General features: G+C 37.7%; 1 long non-coding RNA gene across 9 annotated transcripts in view; it reads right to left on the minus strand.

The window, feature by feature from the left end:
• The window catches only part of LOC138387765 (uncharacterized), a 63,020-nt gene that overhangs the window by 15,760 nt on the left and 22,522 nt on the right, over positions 1-24,738 (minus strand). For 7 of the 9 annotated variants that reach the window (XR_011233969.1, XR_011233967.1, XR_011233966.1 and 4 more), the window contains one exon: positions 24,325-24,495. The exons of 1 other annotated variant lie outside the window; for it this stretch is intronic. This is a non-coding gene — a long non-coding RNA (uncharacterized lncRNA). Of the gene's footprint in view, positions 1-21,571; positions 21,851-24,324; positions 24,496-24,738 lie in introns of all 9 variants that reach the window. One more of the 9 variants, XR_011233963.1, reaches the window with a different exon arrangement.

Genomic DNA, 24,738 nt, shown 5'->3' on the forward strand with positions numbered 1-24,738 from the left:
TTGTCCAGAGTAGCAGTAAACCAGATGCTTCTTCACCCCTCCCCTCCCCTCCCCTTCCAGTCACCCCTCCACCAGCCGACTCCAGCCCATAGCCCCCACTATGCCCCTCAAAAGCAGGAAGTAGCCAGAAAGACCATGACGCCCTATTATCACTAAAAGGCTGGAATGTAAGGCTGGTGGCAGGCACCCCTCCCTTCCCTAATGAAAAAAGAGGCGGCTGCTCCTGTCCCTCGGTACCCGCCCCAAAACTTAAACAAAGAAATTCCTTACTCCTGGGGCCCACATCTCCTGGCCGAAGAAGCGCCCATCCCCCAACCCTAAGGACATATAAAAACCCACTCAAACTTCTGTGCCACACGACTTCTCGGGTCTCTCTCTCACGGGGCCCGCAAACTTCGCCCGGGAGCACCCTAATAAAGCCTCATTGCTTTCCCCTTTTCAATTCTGTTCATCTTTCTTTCTCTGGTGCCGGCTACTTCAAAGAAACCTTACACCTTTTTGGGGAATAACGTACCAAGAAAACCTTTCAATCAGACAAATATCAACAGCAGGTGTTATACAGCTTGTGATAATGTTAAGAGCAATAAGAAAAAAACAGACAAATTACTTGAGTTAGACAGCATGATTTTGGAAACCACAAATACTAGGATTATAGATAATTTTTTTTCTTGCTTGACAAAAAAATTCAAAATTCTTAGACTGTCATCTCATAGTCAATATTGTGAAGGGAACCTGGTCTGAAATCAAAGATTCACTGAATTGAGACTTGAATTACTAGCAAATCCTATACCTGGCACAGAGGGAGTACACAAATATTGTTGAATGAATCCATGAGTACTTTTACTTATGTTTTAATAATTTTTAAATAATAATGGGAGATTTGTAAATTTTATTGTGTTCATTAAGTAATAGTAGTAACAAGAGTAGCCTAGCACTTATTGAATGCTCTGCTCCAAGCAACATGCTAAGCACTTTATATACACATCACCTCACATGATTCTCCCAAACACCCCGTGAGGGAGCTATTATTATTTCCATTTTACAGATGATGATACTGAGGTCATAGGAGTTTAGGTCACAAATCTGTTAAGTATTAGTGCTAGAATTCAGGTAGAGTCTTTCATCTTTAGGTAATTAATACCTAAACTTCTTCATTAACTTACTTCATTTAATTTGTTAATCCCTTTGGATTATAAATGTATTCTACAGACAAAATAGTGAAACTACCTAGCTTTACATTTTTATATTGCAGTGAAAAAGAAGTAAAGAGCTATAGTACACTAAAGGAGTCAGAAGGTATACATTACACCCATCACCTAACCCTTCACTAACTCAATACAAAATATCTACTGGATACCCTATGGGCTACACGCTGTACTTGGCAGTGAACAAAATCCCTGATCTTGCTGAGCTAGTATGTAAGGGTGGGAAGGCAGTGAACCCAGTAATCAATCAAGTATCAAGTAAGCAAAACATACAGTATTGTGACAAGTGATATGGTGGAAAATAATGCAAGGAAAGAAAAAAACAGTTACAATTAAACCAGATGATATAATATTTTAAGTTGTGTATATGTATTAATATGTGCATAAAGAAATGCATTGAAATGCTCACTAAAATATTCATAGTGGTTACTGAAGGTTGCAGAAACTTCAGGTAATTTTAATTTTCTTATATTTTCATATTTTATTTAAAAATCTTAGTAAGCCATTATCTATACAAGCAGAAAAAAATAAAACCATCGCTAACATGGAAAATTTAAAAACCCACAGAAACATACAGATAAAAATAAATAGAGGTAACCGCATAACTATCACAAGAAATGATAGAATTTTCTCTAGTGCCTGTGATTATTCTAACTATTATAAGCATTTAGGGACTATCTAAAGTTGAAAATATTCCTGAAATAGATGAAATTATTAAAGTGAGGGAAAGCAAATAGTTTCCATCACTAATACCGATTTGATAGATTAGTGCTGGTTACCTGAGGAAAACTGAGAAGTTGATTTTGTTCACCAGGTAACCGCACCTGGAAAGTGTCCAGTTAGGGCTCAGTGGAAAAGAATGCAGCTTATCTACTTGCTAACTAAATCTTGGGTTTAAGCTTTTAGCAATTTTCTGCTCTTTAAAAAGTTGACCTCCAACTGGCCAATTTCTCGTTTTGTATAAAGAAAAGCCTCAGACAGGAATAAAATATTAAAACAGCTCAGGCACCCAACACAACACAGAAGCAGGTAAGTATTATTTTACAAATAGGTTAGGATTCCTCAGTAAATTGTTAAACCAACCTAGTGTAAACTTCAGATTCCATCTATCTTGTTCTATTTGATTTTCTTTCCTTCCTGAGAAGTCAAATCCTGTCAGGTTTTCTTTAGCATCAAACCAGTTTTCACTTATTTCTTGGTAATTTCTACAGTCTAATAAATTGAAAACAATGAGCTATGAATTACCTACAATGTTTAACCCTCTGAAAAGTTATCTAAAAAGCATGATGAATCACTATAATTACTTGTTTTATATACAAACCTAAAGATGAATATTAACCAAAATAAGAGAACCAAGCATAAAGCTTTTGTGAGAAGGGATTTCAGCAGTCCCGGAATAAAAAGTTCTTTTCAGTTTGAGTGATCTGCTTCCTAGTTTCCCTTTAATTAATATTGATTCCCAGTTTATTAAAACTGTCACTATTCTGATTTTTCAATTGTTATTTACTGGAAAAAAGACATCTTTATATACAGAATAAGAGAAAACTTCTTTAAAAGGACTAAGTAGTGCTGCAGCTCTTTATATCATTAAAATTAATGATCTTTTTGGAATGACCATAATCTCTTTTCATAGAGGAGAAAACTAAAAAAAGTACACAATTTACAGAGATACAATTAGACACAAGAAAGTTTTCAAATTGGAAACATGAAGCAGAAGAATAAAAGTCCGTATTATTATTCAGCATTATCAGATATATTAGGTGACTTTAAAGACAAGTCAAGCAAAAATAAGAACATACTTAACATTCACAATCAGAATGATGCCATTGTAGTCAATTAAAAATATTTATTTTGATTTAATGAATCAACACTGGATATATTTTAAACCTTGACTGTTTTCTGGCAACTATGAAAGATAATATATTTTTATACTAACTTTTATCATCAACTTTCAGTTGATCAAAGTCTACATTTATATCACCATTTTTTAAACCATCTTTCTTGGGAGATGTATTTTGTTTAGGATGACTAGTGTCAGATAAAAAAGATATCTGAGGATTAAGATAATAAAAACAATAATAAGGACTAGCAATTATTGTGCTCTTACTATGTGGCAGGCACTCTTCACTGGCATTGTTTAGCCCGTACAATAAGGAAGGCTATGAGAGTAAAACCATCAACTTGACTTCACAGATGAGAAAACGGAATCTAAGAAACTCACTGCGCCAAGTCACAGTTAACAAGAATTAGGATTTGAATCCAGTCTGTGTATAGTTACTATGTGCTAACACTAGTATTTTGGAAAGTGTGGCAGATACACACTAGAAGTACTTGAGATAACTTTGGGAGGTATATAAAAATATTAATAACATATATTTAATTACATAATTATATATAAATATTAATAACAGTTATGTATTTAATTTAGTGTATGCTTATGTATATCTTTTATTTATGGGAAATAATATTTCTTTCTTATATGTAAGAGTGAATTATTTTTCACACTTAAATTTTTGTGAAAAGGAGAATGATTTAAAGAAAAATACAGAATAACATTACAGGGAACATAGGGCTATGGTAAATTGTGAAGATGGTACACATGGATTGCTTTTGTCATTCTCTATCTTCTTTTCCCACAGAGCAGTTATCATCCCCTGATATCATATACACATTTGTACAGTAAATATCTTCTCCACTAGAGTGAGAGCCATGAGGGGAGAAATGATGTCTGTTTTATTATTATTTCATCAATACCTGGCTCATTATAGAAATACCAGAGTGTTATTAATTGTACAAATGTATGGTAACTACATATATGTCTAAAATGATACATTTCAGAGACAAGCAGTATCACAAAATATCAGTGCCATGTGGGGAAACATTAGAAGGGAAGGCAGATAATATAAACAGAAAAGTGGCGTTTTTTTCCCCTGTAAATCAGCGTTCATTGTTTTTAAGCTCACCTTAGAAGTTCACCAGCACTGTGATGCACAACAGTAAGTGGGTAAAGAATCCACTACAGTTCTGTAAACAGCTAACAGATCTTTCACTTTTGTTTTAAACTAAATTGCAAGGCAGCAACCACCCAATTTAAAATCCAAAACCTTTGCTGTATCTAGCAACAGCAACTCCAGCACTTACAGTCAGTTAAAAAGTTTCAGATTACCACGGCTCAAAACATTGGGACCTTATTATACTCTGTATTGTACTGTGTTAAAATGAAGGAGTAGGAAGAGAAAAATGATTCTTATGCTACTACTGAGAAAAATGCATTCTATTTTCTTCCCAATATTGGGTTGTTCCTTTTTCACACATGGAATGTGCAAGAGCAGGGGTGATAAAAGAACAAGTGGGAGAACTGGCACGCAGCACTTTATTTCAATAAATACTTTAGAAAAGATACTTTCAGAGATGACCAAGCAGCTTTCAGATAAGGCAGTCTTGCTACTGTCCAGTAGAACATTAAGGATATTTTTGCAGAATGTAAAGAGACATAAAATTATTAATGCTTTCTTTAAATCTGTTTCCTGATGCCAACAAGCAAGCTATTATTCCACTATGATGACCAGAGGCCCTGCAGGCCAAAAAGGTTAAGAAATCAGATGTCCATGGAGTTTCTGTGGAATATTTCACATAGACATATATTTATTAAACAACACAATGCTGACATGTTAAATATTGTATGCAAAATAAACAAGTTGCAAATCCTCAGCAGAAAATGTATTTCTGATGTTTCATTCTTGTAACTCTAAGGCTTCATGTTCCTGCTACCTAAATTTCTAATCTGTGCCTTTCTATGTTAGCTATTGATAAGCAGACCTTTTAACATGCCTGAATAGAAGTCACTTTATTATAATGTGAATACTGGCAATCAATCAATCAATCAATCTTGAAAAAATATGGCAATCTGACTTCTGGTTTCCGATCTGTAAGGAGCTTAGAGATCATCATTCCCATCCACAGAACAAGAAAAAGGCTGAACAAATGGAAAACCCAACATCTCAGATCCACTGGAGAAATGAGGGTACACAGGAAACTGCTGCTCCCCAAACGAGAGAGACAGGCAGGCAGACACAGAGAACCACAACTCAGCCAGAACAGAAACCCACAAGCAGAAACTCTGCAGGACCCAGTACCAGGGCAGGAAAATCTAAACTGTAATTTGTGACTAGCTGGAGGCTCAGCGTAGACAACTTTAAGAGTTAAAGATGCCAGAGGTGCCTGGTCTTAGGCAGGCCCCCACAGGTCTGTGGGTTTCACCTCCAGGAACTGTCCTACCAGGTTCCCACGGTGAAGGTCAGAGAAAGTCTCCTGTGCCTCAGCAAAGGGAGGGGAAGGCAGCCATGGTGCAACACACCAGCGCATTCTGTTCTCCTAGTAAGGCTGGCCCTCGAGAGAAACTTTCACCAGAGACTAACCAACCGGGTTTTATCAAAAACTAACCAAGTTGGGGGAGGGGAAATAAATATCCCACTCCAGTCTGCTCCAGCCCTTTTGTCTCACTTGGGGGTAGAAACAAAACAAAACTGAGAAGCACTTTTGTGTAGGTCACAGCCAGGGGCACAGACTCACTGAAAACCTGAGAACTAACCACAGCGCTATCTAATGTCTCCCCTCCCCCCACACCTTGCCACACACCTACAGGGCTCCCACATAACAGGATGACAAAAGAAAGAAGCGCCTTCTTAGTCTCAAACTCAAAGACAAGAGAGGACAAACATAAGGGCACAAGAGGAAACTTTATCCTCCAACACCTAAAGCTAGTAAATAGAAAATAGTAAAAGTAAATAGTAAAACGGCCTAAACCCCAACCAGATAAACATAAAACCTCACAAGAAATGCCTATTAATCATGGCTCCTTTTACCCAGTATATCATCATGTTCAACAAAAAATTACAAGGCATACTTAATATGGCAATAGGACTCAAGTGTTCCACAATCTTTTTTTTTTTTTTTGAGACAGAGTCTCACTTTGTTGCCCAGGCTAGAGTGAGTGCCATGGCGTCAGCCTAGCTCACAGCAACCTCAAACTCCTGGGCTCAAGGAATCCTTCTGCCTCAGCCTTCCGAGTAGCTGGGACTACAGGTATGCACCACTATGCCCGGCTAATTTTTCTATATATATTTTTAGTTGTCCATATAATTTCTTTATATTTTTTTTTAGTAGAGACAGGGTCTCGCTCTTGCTCAGGCTGGTCTCGAACTCCTGACCTTGAGCGATCCACCCGCCTCGGCCTCCCAGAGTGCTAAGATTACAGGCGTGAGCCAGCGCGCCCGGCCCACAATCTTTTAAAACTCTGTTGAAAATGTAATCTTTTTTTTTTTTTTTTTTTTTTTTTTGAGACAGAGTCTCACTCTGTTGCCCGGGCTAGAGTGAGTGCCGTGGCATCAGCCTAGCTCACAGCAACCTCAAACTCCTGGGCTCAAGCGATCCTCCTGTCTCAGCCTCCCGAGTAGCTGGGACTACAGGCATGCACCACCATGCCCGGCTAATTTTTTCTGTATATATTTTTAGCTGTCCATATAATTTCTTTCTATTTTTAGTAGAGATGGGGTCTCGCTCTTGCTCAGGCTGGTCTCGAACTCCTGAGCTCAAACGATCCGCCCACCTCGGCCTCCCAGAGAGCTAGGATTACAGGCGTGAGCCACCGCGCCCGGCCCCGAAAATGTAATCTTTGATAACATGGTCGATTATAAAAAGTCAGGATAAGCAGGTATATTCAGCCAACACTAGCACTATTCAACATTATACTAGAGGTCTTAGTTAATTCAGTTAAGATTCCAAAAGGATAAACAGCTTAAATATCAGAAAACAACTAAAAAATGCCACTATTTGGAGATATTTGGAAGACAATAAGCATATCAATTATCAAATTAACTGAAAACCAGGCCTAGCAGTGCATGCCTGTAGTCCCAGCTACTAGGGAGGCTGAGGACGGAGGATCACCTGCATCCAGGTGTTTGAAGACCAGCCTGGGCAACATAGCAAAATCCCATCACAAAAAAGAAAATGATAATAAAACAAAAATAAAATTTAAAAAACTAATTCAAGTGTTCAGTATGGTGTTTGGATTAAAAATTAGCATATAAAAATTATTAGGTTCCTATATATTAATCAGTTAGGAAAATATAAAAATAGGACTTCAAATAGAAAAAAAAAAATCCATAGAATACCTAGAACAAATCTAACAAGAAATATGCAAACTTACATAATAAAATTTTACAACTTTACTAAAAGAATATGAGACTGTGGGCTGTGGCTCATGCCTATAAACCTAGCACTTTGAAAGGCCGCTCAGAAGTTCAAGGCCAGCCCGAGCATGAGTGGGACCCTGTCTCTAGAAAAAAATGGAAAAATTAGCCGGGCATGGTGGCGCATGCCTGTAGTCCCAGCTACAAGGGAGGTGAGGCAGGAGGATCGCTTTAGTCCAGGAGTTTGAGGTTGCTGTGAGCCAGGCTGACACCACGGCACTCTAGCCCAGGCAACAGAGTGAGACTCTGTCTCAAAAAAAAAAACATAAATAAATAAAAGAAGTGCCAATACCTGACCAAATTCCTGACCTTCAAAAATGAGAGGTAAATTATTAATAAAAGAATTGCTCGTTAAAACCACTAAGTTCTAAGATAGTTTGTTATATGGCAATAGATAACAGGAACCCGTACATGATTATTTTCATTTAGTTTGTATATATTTTGTTTGCATACACTTTTTTTTTTTTTTTTTGAGACAGAGTCTCACTCTGTTGCCCAGACTAGAGTGAGTGCCGTGGCGTCAGCCTAGCTCACAGCAACCTCAAACTCCTGGGCTCAAGCGATCCTCCTGTCTCAGCCTCCCGAGTAGCTGGGACTACAGGCATGCACCACATGCCCGGCTAATTTTTTTTTATATATATATTTTTAGCTGTCCATATCATTTCTTTCTATTTTTAGTAGAGATGGGGTCTCGCTCTTGCTCAGGCTGGTCTCGAACTCCTGAGCTCAAATGATCCGCCCACCTCGGCCTCCCAGAGTGCTAGGATTACAGGCGTGAGCCACCGTGCCCGGCCTGCATACACTTTTTAACTAAAGATTTTCATGTTTTTTGGGGAAATCTTTGTGTAACTATCCTTATTGGCCCAAATGAGGTCATCCAATTCCTATCAAGATTGCAAACTGTCACAGGCTTCTGGTCCCAAAAGAATCAACCCTGGGAAGGAAAAAACATGGAAGTAAATCCAGATTCCAGGAACAGTAATAGCAGCAGCAACAAAAACAAACAGAAACTGCTGGAGATACCAGAAGCTGTACTGAACTTATCTGAGAGGAAACTGGTGACCAGAAGCAAAGGGCAGCAGAGGTCGGAGTTAAAAGACAGATTAGCTAAAAGCTTTTTTGAATTCTGCCCTTGCCTCTCCTTGATTGTCCCTTCACCACAGAAATTAGCAGCAACAGCCTAGATGTCTTTGGCAGCAAGATAAAATGCAGACAACACAAAAGCCCTGTGGGGAAAGCTGTGGAAACAGGTACAGTGCCTCTGGGCACTCACCCTTCCTGCCCCCACTCGGGCTCCCACAGCAAGGGCCAGGGGTACGGAGCTGAGAGGGAGTTACGATCTAAGGACACTGCCTCTTCCCGATATTACTCATTCCGAGAGTGTACGAAGCAAACCCTCATCAGAAGTTGCCTGATGCAGCATCAGCCAAGAGGAGACTCAACAGCACTTCAGCAGTGCCAGGCAGCTGGCTGCCCTGAGACTCAAGCCCTTCCTCTCCTTAAACTCACCTGGACTGACACAAATTCCAATGCACATTAGAGTAAGTAACTAATGCCCCCCCCCAAGGGACATAGACAAACAGATACATCTGGAGCATAAAACCACTGTAAAAGAAAGACAACAGACTAAACAATTTATGCCATCTGAAGTAGAATTATTGAAATGGAGGATCCAAGAATACAGCCCTGAGAAGTCAATGAGAGATGTAAACACTATGAAACAAAACAAGAAACAATGAAAAAGAATCAAGTAGAAATATTGAGCATGAAAAAGAGACAATATCCAGATAATCGGAGTTTCAGAAGGAGGGAAGAAATAAAGCATTTCAAGAAATGAGGATAACTTCCCAAAATTAAAGATAAAAGAAGTCAGTATTATAAGAGCTCAAAGAGCCAAATAACAGAGGAAACTATTCCTAGAAAATTTAAGTTCACCAAAGAAAAAATTCGACAACACTGAAAGAAAAGTATAGACCAATGCCAAAGTAAAAGAATAAGATTAATACATATCACAGCAAGTAACACTGGATACAAGATGGAGTAACCCAAATTCACAATCCATACTTCTTGAGGCAAGGGTTTTTTCAGAATTTTAAATTGCTATAGCTTGAATGTATCCTCCAAAAAGCATGTGTTGGAAACTCAATATCCAATGCAACAGCATTGGGACTAAGGATCAGCCCTCATGGACGGATTCATGCTGGCCCTGCACTGAGAGTGCGTCCATCAGGAAGGGTTCATTGTAAAGGGGCGAGTTCCCCCACTGCCTCACTTTCTCTGCCCAGCGAGATACCAGCCTCTTGATCTTGGACTTCCTATCCTCCAGAACTGTGAGCCAATAAACTTCTGATTCATTATAAATTGCCCAGTCTGTGGTGTTCTGTTACAGATGGACAAAACAGACTAAGACAAGAATTTTTCAGATTTTACAAAGTAATATGGTATATATATCATATATTATGTAACATCCAGAGCAGTGTCTAAGGCACTAACCCATAATTGAACTCATTAATATTTTGAAGCAAAAATCTGTAAATACTCACACTAAATGAGATGAATAAAAGCCATAAATACCCTTACGTCAGTTTAGGTTGGGTTCTTCTGCCAAATGAGCCATAAACAGCCTCATGTCAGCTTGTTGGGTTTTGTTGCCAAATGAGTTACAAAAAATCCTTTGGTTTTCAGATCTTTTTTTGATTTTGGAATTCCAGGTAAGGGATTGTTACCTCTATTTTAAAAGTCTTGAATTAAAAGAACTTTACATTTAGAATTTTCCATCCAGACAAAATATCATTCCAATATGTTAGGTAAAAATATTCTCAAGAACACAAAGCCTCAGAATGTCATATAAAGCCCACTAAGCACAATCTTGGAGGAATATTGAAAAGAAAAAGAAAAAGGGAGAAACAAAGTAAAAGTAGTCAAATGCCTTGATATCAAAAAAACTCTGACCTAAAATACTAGCAATACATTCATTGGGGACGGGGAGTCAGAACACACACCCAGAGAACATAAGAGTGCGCTAGAGTATTTGTCATATGTGGGGGAAGAAAAAGCTACTTTAAGTGTAATCAATATGCAGAAATAAACAGGAATGGGTCTAAAGGACAACCAGCATCAGAACAATAGTAGAAAAAAAAAAAAAAAAAAACTCAACCTATCCAATGAAAGGCAGGAAAGGGGGAAAAGGACCAAAAGTAAGCCCAATCAGAGTAATTAGAACAGGGGCCGAGGCAGGAGGATCATTTCAGGCCAGGAGTTCATGACCAGCTTGAGCTAGAATGAGACCCCATCTCTACAAAAAATAGAAAAATTAGCTGGGCATGGTGGCATGAATCTATAGTCCCAGCTACTCCAAAGGCTGAGGCAGGAGGATCACTTGAGCCCAGGAGTTTGAGGTTGCTGTGAGCTATGATGATAACACGGCCCTCTAGCATGGGAGACAGAGCAAGACCCTGTCTCAAAAAAAAAAAAAAAAAAAAAAAAAAAAGAATTACAATAATGTAAATGCGTTGAACTTGCCAATTTAAAAACAAATTAGGCCAAAGATTTTATGGTGGGTTAAAAAATGATAAAGCAGGCTGGGCGCGGTGGCTCACGCCTGTAATCCTAGCTCTCTGGGAGGCCGAGGTGGGCGGATCGTTTGAGCTCAGGAGTTCGAGACCAGCCTGAGCAAGAGCGAGACCCCACCTCTAAAAATAGAAAGAAATTATATGGACAGCTAAAAATATATATAGAAAAAATTAGCCGGGCATGGTGGTGCATGCCTGTAGTCCCAGCTACTCGGGAGGCTGAGACAGGAGGATCGCTTGAGCCCAGGAGTTTGAGGTTGCTGTGAGCTAGGCTGACGCCACGGCACTCACTCTAGCCTGGGCAACAGAGTGAGACTCTGTCTCAAAAAAAAAAAAAAAAAAAAAAAAAAAGATAAAGCAATATAGTCCATACAAGAGACATATTTAAGAAAGGATACATCAGATGAGTATGAACCAAAATAAGGCTACAGTAGCAATCATACTAAAATTTAAGGCAAAAAATATCATAAAGGACAAATTCAGATACTATATACTTATAAAACAAAAATGTATCATCATCATGAACACATCCACAGCAAATAAGAAAGCTTCAATATACATCAGGAATAAATACCACAAATACAGGTGTAAAAATTCAAGTGTAGTTGAGAATTTTAACATCAATTCATCAAGAAGAGAACAATATAAGTAGAGATATTGAAGATCCCTGCAAAAAAACTAGAGAATACCTATTATTTTCATGAGCATACAGCACACACACACACTGGTCGTATAATAGAAAAAGCGTGCCTCCAAACACTTGAGAGGATCAATACCAGACAGACTGTATTCTCTTACAAAAAGGGGATAAAATTAGAAATTAATGACAAAAAGATGGTTTTTAAAATCTCATGTTTGGAAACTACATAACTAGATAATTCAAATTAAAAGGTAAAAACATGTAAACATTTTTTAAAATACTTATTAGCACTTAATGGTAATGAAAATTCAAGGCTACCCTCTAACTGGATCAACTTGGCTGACTTGTCATTCCCAAACCAATCACTGCGGCCAAAGGAATGGTAAAAACCAATGGGTTCTTTAAACCACAAGACTAGGATTAGGCTGATTTGCTTAGGCCACAGGAATCCACAAGTATAGCAGAAGCAGCAGGGGTAGTGGGAAGAAATCTGGTATCGTATCTGGAAGAGCAAAGAGGAGATACACGGGAGAGTACGGAGGCAACGATGCCTACAGAGCTTTAATTCCAGTTCGGCCACAATTCCCTAAGGTTAATTACTGATCATGTGATTTGGGATGGGATCTCAGTTTTCTTAGGTGAAAAATGAAAACACTAAGAGTCCTTTTAGCTCGAGGAGTTTGCAATTACATCATGATGTTTTGTTCAAGCTATAACAGGGTCTGGCACATATTGGTATGTACATACAGAATGAATGAGAAGTTTACCACATTCAATGTGAGAGTTCCTTAGGGCTAGTACCTAAAACAACTAATGGATTTCCAATAGATAAACGGGAAAAGGGTGTAAAATTTACAATCCACAGAGGAGAAGCTAGTAGGCTTCTTTTAAAATGTTCAAAGTTCCTAATTAAAGAAATTAAAATTAAAAACAAAAAATGCAACTGCCATTTCACATCTATTCAATGAATTTTAAAATGTGGTAATCAATAAAGGGAAAGTAGAGAAACTACTAATTGCATACACACTGTCAGAAATTATTGAAAATGTTTACACTTAATGCATTAGTAACACTTCTGGAAATACAGAAATAATCCTGAGTAATCCAAAAGAAAGCAAAATACCTATATGGACAAAAATGTTTTATTGTAGTATTTCCTATTATAATAGGAGGGAAAACCCAGATGCAACATAATTGTATAAAAACCAGGTAGTAATGAAATTATGCTTTAATGATAGATTATATAGTCACTGTCATAGTATTAGGAGAATATATTTAATAAATTGTATTATTTAGGGGAATCTATGGAGTCCAATAACCATGCAACATTCACATTAAAACTGCTATGACCATTTAATTTTTAAAGTTATTAAAACCTCAAAGCTTGTGTTTAAAAATCTGACAAATTTGGTACCCTGTGTTTTGAAAACATCTAGACTTCACCAAGAATAGGCCAGTAATCACGACATTTTAGATATAATTCACAGAAATATTAACTTCCAAGAGTATTTTATTTTTATACTAAAAGAGAATATGATATAGCTACTCTTATTGAGTGTGCAACTTATGACAGCTTTGGACTTTTTAAATAAAACGTGTGGAAAATTTTCAACTCCACTATGCCAAAGAAAGCATTGGTCTTATTTCTACTAAATGCTTTATATTTTATCTGTTTCATTGGCTCAGCTCCACATGAGACCAGGGCCTGCCTTGATTTCTGGAATGCTGCCCCATGCTTTTCTCCTAGGCTTTGTTGCCAGGGTTGCAGCTGCACAACCAATTCTCATTAAAATGTGAGTCTATGAAATGCAGGTCTATGGAAAGGGATATAAAGGATTTCATCATCATCTCACAATTCACAGTGAGGACTGAACTCCCACTCTTCCCAAGCCATACAACTACCTGAACCCTCCTCTACCAACTCACACACCAGACAGAATAAATGCAGCAGTTCAGTCTTAAATATCCAAATAAAAACAGTCATAAAGGAGAAAATGGCACAGTAACAAACCTTAAAGTCTGGTAAAAGTTATTTCAAAATGACTTCTAATACTCATGATGTAGTCATAGGTTATAGCTGGATACTCATACAGTGATGTGATTTTAGAAATAATACTTCTCAAGCATAAATACCTGCCAGAAAGAATGGGCACTGTGCAATAACTGTTCCAGAATACCAATTTCAGGAACTTCAAGTCAGGAAAACAAAAACCACAAGGAATTTACTCCAAATGCAAAATACTCCATAAGCTATTAATTTTGTTGTAGAACACTCACACCCTAAAATTTTCTTGGAAATGGAGGAAAAAAATTTAAGGACAATTTATACTTCTTTTCCCTTTTTTACTAGGATCTTAGTATTTTCAATTAAAACTAAACAGCTCAAATCCTCTCATGCCAAGTAAAAAGGACAGTGTTTTATTAAAACATAATATTTTGAATGTTGGTATACCATTGGAATTCTTATAACATGTAGAACCCTAGAATTTTAACTATATTGGAGAAAAGAATTACGGTGAGCAAAACATCTTGGGGTTAAATACACACAGCTGAGTCTGTTTCCTGGGCAATTTCTTTACAGTTAACTAAATAAAAGAAAAAGATGGGGGAGGGGGGAGAGTGAAGTGTATTATCCCTAGACAATCTGATTATACAACATGTACTTTACAGAAACAAAGCACACAGATAACAGTTCTAAAAAGTGACTATTAATTGCATTTTTTAGGTAATCAAACTATAAAATCTTTAAGTGTACTTCATAACTTCATAAAGCTTTTTTTAAAGTATAAGAGAAATACATGATATTTCTTTTAAGAGACGTGGTCTTCCTCTGGCACCCAGGCTGGAGTGCAACGGTGCCATCATAGCTCACTGAGAAATACATCAAAATGCTTGTTAAAAATATAGATTAGGATCCCCTCATACCCCTTAGGATGGCTACTATCAAAAAAAACAAAAAATAAGTGTTGGCAAGGATGTGAAGAAATTGAAAACCCTGTGCACTATTGGTGAGACTGTAAAATGGTGCAGGTGCCATGGAAAACATGATTACAGGTCCTCGAAAAATTAAAAATAGAAATACCACATGATCCACCAATCCCATTTCTGGGATAGAGTCAAAAGAATTGAAGGCAGGGTCTTGAAGAGATATCCATACGCCCGTGATAATACCAGCACTATTCACAATAGCCAACCCAAACGTCCATCGAGGGATAAAGAGATAAACCAAATAAGGTACATACACAATGGAGTATAATTCAGCCTTAAAAAGGAATGGAATTCTGCCATATGCTATAACATGAATGAGCCTTGTGGACATCATGTCAAGTGAAATAAGCCAGTCACGAATACTGCATGATTCCACTTAAATGAGGTCTCTATAGTAGTCAAGTTCATAGAAACATAAAGTAGGTGGGTACCAGGGGATGGTGGTAGGGGGAAAAGGAAAGTTACTGTTTAATGGGTATAGAGTTTTAGTTTTACAAGATAAAAATGTTTTGGAGATCTGTTTCACAGCAACGTAAATATGCTTAACGCTACTAAACCATACACTTAGAAATGATTACCATGATAAATCTCATGTTATGTGGAGTTTTTAAAAATTTATTCTTCAACTATACCAATGTTATGTGGTTTTTACCAGTACTATGGAAAACATTTTTCCAATGGAGATTCAGGGTGATTTCACCCTTGGAGATTCTGATAAGTTGATAAAGATGAAAATTTGGTGGAATTTTTTTTTTTTGCTTTTACCAACTATCACTTTTTTTTCCCCCAGATAGGTCTTATATCACCATGGCACAAAACTCAAGATTCAAGATATTAATTATGAAAACTAACTCTCCATCCCACCTTACCCCTAGCCACCCAGTTCTCCTCTAACACAGCCACGAATATTAGCTTCTTCTGTAGCCTTTACAGGTATCCAATATATGTAAAAATATTTTTACATAGTATCATATATCATTGGCACCCTACCTTTTCACTTCATACTACATCTTGAAAATCAGGCAATAGCAATAACTTTTTAAAAACTACCTCTCTCAATTATTTATTTATTTTTTGAGACAAAGTCTCACTCTGCTGCCCGGGCTAGAGTGCCATGGCGTCTGCCTCGCTCACAGCAACCTCAAACTCCTGGGCTCAAGAGATCCTCCTGCCTCAGCCTCCCAAGTAGCTGGGACTACAGGCATGCGCCACCATGCCCAGCTAATTTTTTCTATATATATTTTTAGTTGTGTGGCTAATTTCTTTCTATCTTTTAGTAGAGACAGGGTCTCGTTCTTGCTCAGGCTGGTCTTGAACTCCTGAACTCAAATGATCTGCCCGCCTTGGCCTCCCAGAGTGCTAGGATTACAGGCGTGAGCCACTGCACCCAGCCTTCCCTCAGTTTTTAAAGGCTGCATTTTTATATCAGTATAAGTAGTCTCTGACAGATGGAAAAGTAAGTTGTTTCTAATATTTTACTATTGTAAGAAATGCTGCAAAGAATAATCTGTATATTCACACATGTGGAAATATGATGAAGTGAATCCAAACCTAAAGGATTTATCTGCAGGATAAATACCAAGAAGTGAAAATCATTAATCAAAGGACACATACATTTAAACTTTGGTAGGCATTTTTAAACTTTGGCAGATATTTCCCAAATCTCCTAAGAGAATGTACCAACCTATACTTCCTCTAACAATGCATCAGAGTACCTGTATTTTCTATCTTTCAAAAACTATTTTCTTAAAAGGCTTCCCTAATTTCAAATATAAAAAGGGAAAAAAAATCTGTATTCCTTCTCTCAAGGATCTGATTTTTTTCCTGACGACTACCCAGCTATATATACTGCCAAAAAAAAAAAAAAAATCCTTATCTCCTTTTCACACTGAAATGTGTCTTCATTATATTCTAAATTTCCATATGAATTTGGGCCTCCTTTTTTCTGTACCACTAATCTATCTAATCATATACCTGAATCATGATGTTTTGACTACTGTAACTTTAGAATATACTTTTAATATCTGGGAGAACTAGTTCCTTTTTAAAAGTTCCTTTTTTTAAGAATTTTTCTGGATAATCTTATTTTTTTCCTTACACAATTTTAGATTCAGCTGGTCTAATCCTTAAAAATCCTGCTGGTATTTTTATTGGGATCATGCTGTATTATTGATTAAAGAAGAATAACATTTTTCACGTACTGAATCATGATGGTGACTCTCTATATCATCTTTTAGGTTTTAGATGATTCTGCCATAGGTGACCTGCATTTTGAGAAACAGCCCTGCCCGTCCAACTGCAGAACAGTGGTGCCTGACAAGGGGCGAGGGAAGCCACTGCACACAGTGCAGGCCATGTCTAGCTGCGGGCTGCAGCCTAACAGTGCTATGTATCAGTGCAGTTATCCTTGTTAGGGAGATCAGTTCTTCCCAGCGGCAGAAACTGCACTCCAAAACACTTTCTATGGCCCTAGGGTAGAGGACAACTGCAGCTGAAGTAAGAGGTTCAGAATTCCATTCTATACAGGAACTTAAAGCTCAGTGGTTTATTATAGGTTTAAGAGAACTAGAATGACATGAGACCCTGGGTGTGGGGAGGAAAAATTAACACTGTGACTTGAAAAGATCATTCTCCCACCTTCCACTCCTAATTCACTTAAAAGATCAGCATTTCAGGTAAATATACTAAGTTGCATAAAATTAAAACCTATGTGACTAAGTAAGTCCCAGCTGAAAGGAATGGGCTCAAAAAGGCTTTTCTAGGCTGGGCGCTGTGGCTCACAGCTATAATCCTAGCACTCTGGGAGGCCAAGGCGGGTGGATCACTCGAGGTCAGGAGTTCGAGACCAGCCTGAGCAAGAGCGAGACCCCCGTCTCTACTAAAAGTAGAGAGAAATTATCTGGCCAACTAAAAATATATAGAAAAAAATTAGCTGAGCATGGTGGCGCATGCCTGTAGTCCCAGCAACTCAGGAGGCTGAGGCAGAAGGATTGCTTGAGCCCAGGAGTCTGAGGTTGCTGTGAGCGAGGCTGACGCCACAGCACTCTAGCCCGGGCAACAGGGTGAGACTCTGTCTCACAAGGAAAAAAAAAAATAAAGGCTTTTCTTTTCTTAAGAGACAGGGTCTTGCTCTGTTGCCCAGGCTGGACTGCAGTGGCACAATCATAGCTCACTGCAGTCTCAAACTCCTGGCTTCAAGCAATCCTCTTAGCTCAGCTGGGACTATAGGCATGCGCCATGATCCCAGCTAATTTTTTTTTTTTAAGAAACAGGGTCTTGCTGTTGTCCAGGCTGTTCTCAAACTCCTGGGCTCAAGCGATCTTCCCGCCTCCACCTCCCAAACTGCTAAGATGACAGGTGTGAGCTACCATGTCTTGCCTCAAAAAGGCTTGTTGAAGTGACAGGCAGAGCTTTAGTGTACGAAAAGCACTCACCCTAACAATGGCCAGCTAATTAATTAAAATCACCAACTATTTACATAAGCATATCCCCTTAGATGGCAATTATTTCCAGATACTTCTAAACTGGACCATTAACTAAAAAACTGGAAATTTAATATCAGTTTCCATTCCCTACACTTTAAACTAGTATCAGACTTTAAAATATTTTCTATCTATAGGCCAGACATAGTGGCTCATGCCTATAATCCCAGCACTTTGGGAAGCCAAGGCAGGAAGATTGCTTTGAGACCAGCCTGGGCTAAATAGTGAAATCTCATGTCCCCCCAAAAATTTAAAAATTAGTTGGGAATGGTGGTGCATGCCTGTAGTCCTAGCTACTTGGAAGGCTGAGGTTGGAGGATAGCTTGAACCCAGGAGTTCAAAGTTACAGTGTGTTATGATTGTACCACTATACTCCAGCCTGGATGACAGAGCAAGACCTTGTCTCTTAAAATATATATATATTTATATACATTTTTTTCTAGCTATAGATGAAGATTTTCACATTGGATCAAATTCCCAAAACTGAAAAACTAATACCAATTATTCTATTCCCTGAAAGTTTCCCAAACTCCTTCTTTATAGATATTAACATTTAGAAAGGGAGAAACTCAGAGCCATTAAGGCTGATGTGTGAAAAAATATCCCATTGTATTTCTGGGTTTTAAAAAATTTCAATTTCTACAATGTGTACATTCTCTCACATTTGGTGAACAGATTATTCCTTCTGTCCCTGTGGGGAGTGGGGGCTCAATACCTAAACCCAACAGATTGCTTCTAGTAGACTGGTACGCATAGCAAGATGCTATGAAGTCAGAATGGGAAATCAGGATCAGAAGTCAGCCATATGACCACGAAACCAGGAAACTAAAACTGTTAATACTGCATAAATATTTTCTGAGTTTTTTCCATCTCTAAAATTGCTATATTCTTTTCCTATCACCAGTGAAAAAAATAAGCTATCAAGATAACTCACTAATCAGATAATTATAAAAATTAACTTATTCAACAAATATTCACTGAGCTCCTACACATTAGGACCACATAGATATTTTAATAAAACATATATAAATTAAATATAAGTCAACATATTATAAAACTATATTTTCAAAAGCACAAAAATAAAATAAGCACTATATTCTTGAAACTACCATAGAAGCTAAATATTTGTAGACGACCAGAGATTAACTACAGTGCAGTTTAACTAGATAAAAGTAACTTTATTTTTAGTTTGTAGCAACTGCAACACAGTGACAATTAAACACTTTTTAAGATCATTTTATGCACACTTTAAAATCTGGCCTATACAGATGTCAAAATTGAATTGACAATATTCAACATATACTTCTGGTTTTAAAAAGTCTTAACCAGCAAACCGATCTCTTTCACATTTATAAAGTACACTCAAAGGCAGACATAATGCTTAATCGTTCCTAGGACATAGGTGCATCTTAAAAAAGAAATAAATGCTCTATGTCAAAATATTATAAACATTCCAAAAATGTAAGCATTTAATGGAACATCAGAAGCATTAATTATTGAACAAGAAAAGATACTCCTTATAATCACAATGGTCTAGAAGTTCTATCCAATGCAATAAACAATCTGGCTCCAGAGTCCATTTCTTTTAATTTTCTACATCTCTCTTCCAAAAGAATAATAGATTTGTGAAGACCACTTAAAATCTTTTAAAATCCTGAAGGAAAAATGAAAACAGGTAAAAAAAAAATACATCAAAAATGTTAAATCTCAATATCAATTAAAGAAATAAAAATGAAGAAAATAACAAATATTTTCTGCTCAAATGGGCAGACTTGAAAAATATTATAATTCTAAAGATTTCATGAATTCAGTGAATAGTCCTAGGATTACAGACCAGAACTTCATAATTAAAGTTTAAAAGACTAAATAACGTGCCATTATCCTTACCCCTAGAATCCCAATCCCAGGAATCAAGTTTCAGAAAATACTCACAGATGTGCCCAGACTGAACCTGGGAGTGGACATTGGGCTGCGATTACCCTTCCCGTGTTTCTGATAGACAACACCGACAGAATTTTATTTTAGAAAATGTGGCATCAGAGATATGTTTCAATTTTTTTAGCCCCTCATGTAGTGTGATATGTGATGGGTTAAAAGTGCATTTTAAAAATTTTCTTTCTTTTTCCCCGTACAGTAAGATTTCAAGACAGTCCCTTCTTCCCCCTTCCCTTCCTCTCTCACCATGTACTCAAGAAAGTCCCTGCTGAAAAGAACAATAACCCCGTGGGTAAGACATGACGCCTTCCGCACTGGCCCTGAGCAGCACAGCACAATCCACAGTCTGAACAGCGGTTAAGGGCACAGACCTCAGAGCCAAAAGCTCTAGGTTACAATCTCAATTCTCCTATCTCCTAGCTGAATAAACCTTGATAAAGTCACTTAACCTCTCTAAATTTTCTCAAGTATATAAATGAATACAATTTATTAAACAGGTAAGTTAAGATAATACAGAAAAGTACTTTACACAGAGCCTGGCATTTATTTAGTAGTTCAACTAATGTTAAGATATCATTATCTGTATTAGAAAAAAAAAAAAAAGCCACCTGTCCATTCCTTAAAAAAAAAAAAAGATTGTCTTACCTGTTCATGTTGTTCTAACAGAATACTTGAGGCTGGGTTAATTTATAAATAAAAGAAGTTTATTTGGCCCACAATTCTGGTGGCTATAAAGACCAAAAGCATGGCACCAGCACCAGCTCGGCTGCCGGTAAAGGCCTCAGCTGCACTAGCACATGGAGAAACGGAAAGGCAAGCAGGCATGTGTGAAGGGGGACCACACAGGAGAGGACCCTCACTTTACAGCACCCACTCTTGGGGAATTGATCCATTCCTTCCCACAAGGGAGAGAACATGCTCCCTGGAGAGGGCATTAGTCTCCTCAGGAGGGATCCACCTCCCTGACCAAACACCTGCCACCAGGCCCCACCTCCCAACACTGCCTCACTGATTGTTTTGGCAGGGATGAATCACATCCAAACCACAGCAGAGAAGTCACATTAAATACACAGTATGTACAGTCCACCCTCAGGATCCAGGGGTTCTGCATCCAGGGATTCAACCAAGCATGGATAGAAAACATCTCGGGGAAGAAAATTCCACAAAGTTCCAAAAACCAAAACTTGAATTTGTCACAAGAATAAAGTGATATACAGGCATCATAATGGGTATTAGAAGTAATGATTTAAAGTATATGGGAGGATGTGTGTAAGTTATATGTAATTACAATGCCATTTTATACAAGGAACTTGAGCACCTGTGGTCCTGGAACCAATTTCTCACAGATAATGAGGGATGTCTACCAAATGAAACTCTCTAAAATATAAAAAGTTCTGCAATTTAAAAACACATGAGGGCCCCAAGATTTTGAATAAGTGATTGTGGTCCTGCACCTTTATAAACTCTTCTTATGAAAAAATAATTAGTAATGACTTACTGTATTTATTTTTTTAAGTCAGCCAGATTCCAAGTTGCCCATAGTTGTTTATTTTACAGTTCTAGAGGTGCCAAGGGTTCAGCAGGAGTCCCTGCCAAAGGGCCAATCACTGTAGATGAACACATACTCCTTTTTTCTAGAACCCTAACTTCTGTTGATAAGAATATATTCATAGTAAGACTCTTCACATAACGTCAGTCTCGTCGAGTTAACAACAAACTCCATTTGCAATGGCGTGGACTTCATATTTGTTTACCACCTTAGTCCTTGTATTTGGTACTGAAAAAAAAAAAAAATCAGTGAGTAGATTGCATTATCTGCTACCCGGCATAACTGTATTAGAGGCTTACTTGCCTAATTCACAATTCAAGATTTAGTGAGTTGCTTGAGCTCTTATTATAAAGGTATGGAATGAGTGATGAGAAGGATGTATCAGGACATTTTCACATACATGTAAGAGAAAAATCCAAAGCAAATTGGATTAAACAAGGTGTTTACTGACTCCTATAACTGAAAGTGTAAAGGCACAGCACCTTCACGGAAGGCTTGAGCTAGCAGCTCAACTGAGGTGACCAGGGCATGGTTTTTCTCCACTGTGTTCCTTCAGTGTTGACTTCTTATTCAACTAGCTTTCCTTTGATGGTCAGAAGATAACTGCCAGGAGTTCAATGACTACGTTTTCAGGTTGAAATTCAGAAAAAAAAAATAAAAAAAGTGCCTTCATCCCAGCATTCCTAGCAAATGTCTTAAGATTCATTCTGACTGATCAGGCTTAAGTCACATGCCTGCCATGATTGGCTTAGGTAAGACACATGATCCATTCCTACAAACCCATCAAAACTTATATGAAACAAAGCACATTAAAGTTGACCTTAGTGATTTAAGTTTCTTATATTACTAAACAATGATATTATTGCATTTAAACTGATGGGTAAAGCACATCATATAACTTTCCCTATCTTCTTAAAAATTACTCTCCCAGATTTTCATCACAACCTATCAAGAAAAAAAATTAAAATTTTCCCTTAACGTAAATCACTTTTTGAAGGATTCAAAATGTACTACTATATTACCTGGTAAAATCAAAACCACAAGTTCATGATTATTCTTGTTAACATAACTGAAAGCAACACCATAGATTTTCAAGAAGAAAAAGAGGTCCTTACCCCATACTTTTTTGAGATTATTATAACAACTTAAAAGATAGAAGAGTACAGGAATATCTTGACTTTGGCCGAAAAGAAAGAAAGAAAGAAAAAAAGAAGTGGTTTGTTTCATACAGCCTTAAAATATAAGCAACTAGATAATCCGTCCTATGGCTCAAGACCCCTCTTACCATACCACCACCACACCTCTTCTCTTGCCCCGCCCAAAACACAGGTCCTAGGAACACAGTGGGGGATGCGCACTTTAGGGAATCTTACTGTGAATGCTCACTCCAAAGCCAAATACAAATCATTCCTGCACTGTTTCCTAATGTTCACGTCCCTCAGTCTTACAATTAGCACAGAAAACACAAAGTTTATTCTCAGATTTTATAATGGAAAAGAAAACAAAATTACATTTACTAGACTGAAAGCCAATACTCAAACATGTAGGAGTATTCTGGTTCTGATGGTAAAGTTGCATAAAAACAAAAGGCAAAATCCAAGCAGTATGTTTTAGACTAGAACTAACCACCTGAACACATATTACACACTAGTCATCTTAAATAAAAAGTCAAACTTCACTAATAATCCTAGAGGGAAGTAGTGTGGTTAAAGAAAAGGACGTGAATGAGAAGAAAATCTCTATTCAATTCCGTGGACTGGTTTGTCAAATACTCCACCATTCAAATAATTCAGTTTAACAAATATGTACTTAGGAATTCACTAAGAAGAGCGCATTAATGTCAGACACGATAGGGATATAAACATAGCCTTTGACTTCAAACATTCCTGAACAGCATAAAACATAATCAAGTAGAAATGCCTGAGACACTAAAAGATAGGGCTTTGGGTAATCAGAAAAGGAAGAAATCAAACGAATGTGGATGATTTCTATAGCAAATAACAGAAAATCTCTAGGCAAAACTACTTAAACAATAAAGAAATTCAGGTAGGGTGGCTGTAGGCACAGTAAACGGGGCTCCAGTTCTACTTTTCTGCGATCCTGTTGGTGCTGCCCTCCGTCATGGAGGCATCGCCTTCGAGCTACTAGAGAAACGGCTACAGCAGTCCCAGATGTCACGTCCAGATAAAACCAGCCCCGGAGAGAAGAGGGACCATCTTTTTTCTTCCTTTTCTCAAATGTAAGAAAACCTTCCCCAGAAGCCTCTTGCAGATTTCTCTTTTATCTCCCATCAGCCAGAACTGTCTCTCGTATCCATTACTAGAACAATCACTTCCAGAGGGAATGAGATCCACTACAACTAAGATTACCATGGATACCGGTAACCATCATGACCATCACTTCAGTGTTGGCTGCATATTTCAAGAATATTTCCAGCCTTGGAATGAAGAAGAAATAAAAAAGAAAAATACATAAGCAAAGGAAGAGATGTGTCTAACTGGAAGAAGAAAGCCAAATTCTGAAATCATACATTAAATACACTGTCAGGGATAAACAAGTCTCTTAAACTGCACTGTTGTCTTTCCCAGTGATACAAAAATTAACTTACTGTTCATCAGTAAATGCTAAGAATGTAGAAGTCATCCTATTTTTATGGAAAGGATTGAGGTTATTTAATTATCAGTGGGGACAATCAGACTTACCACTCCTCATCAGTGGAGCCACCCATTCAGCTACATCTGGGCTTAGAACATTCCACATTATGCATCCAGATGACTCTGCAGACTCACTGCCAGTAGTTCTTCCTTGAAGGTTTCTTCTCATCTGGGGAAGAGGTTTCACTCAAAAATCCACATACCCCAAACCGGCCCTATCTGCAAATGAAAGCATGCAATTAGGAGGCAAAAAGCTGCAGGGAGCAATTCCCCCTCCCCCATCTATAATTAACAGATCCATATGAAAATTGAACTCAAACATCAGACTAAGCACCATGTTTAAACTAAGCAACCTACACTTCAACACTAGTAATGAGCTTATTATATGTGGTTACCACCCTTTTCCCATCATATAAATCTGTTGTTGCTTCCACAGTATACCAGGTACAACCCTACCAAACA

Source organism: Eulemur rufifrons, chromosome 7 (assembly GCF_041146395.1).
Source record: "Eulemur rufifrons isolate Redbay chromosome 7, OSU_ERuf_1, whole genome shotgun sequence".
Classification (NCBI taxonomy): Eukaryota; Metazoa; Chordata; class Mammalia; order Primates; family Lemuridae; genus Eulemur; species Eulemur rufifrons.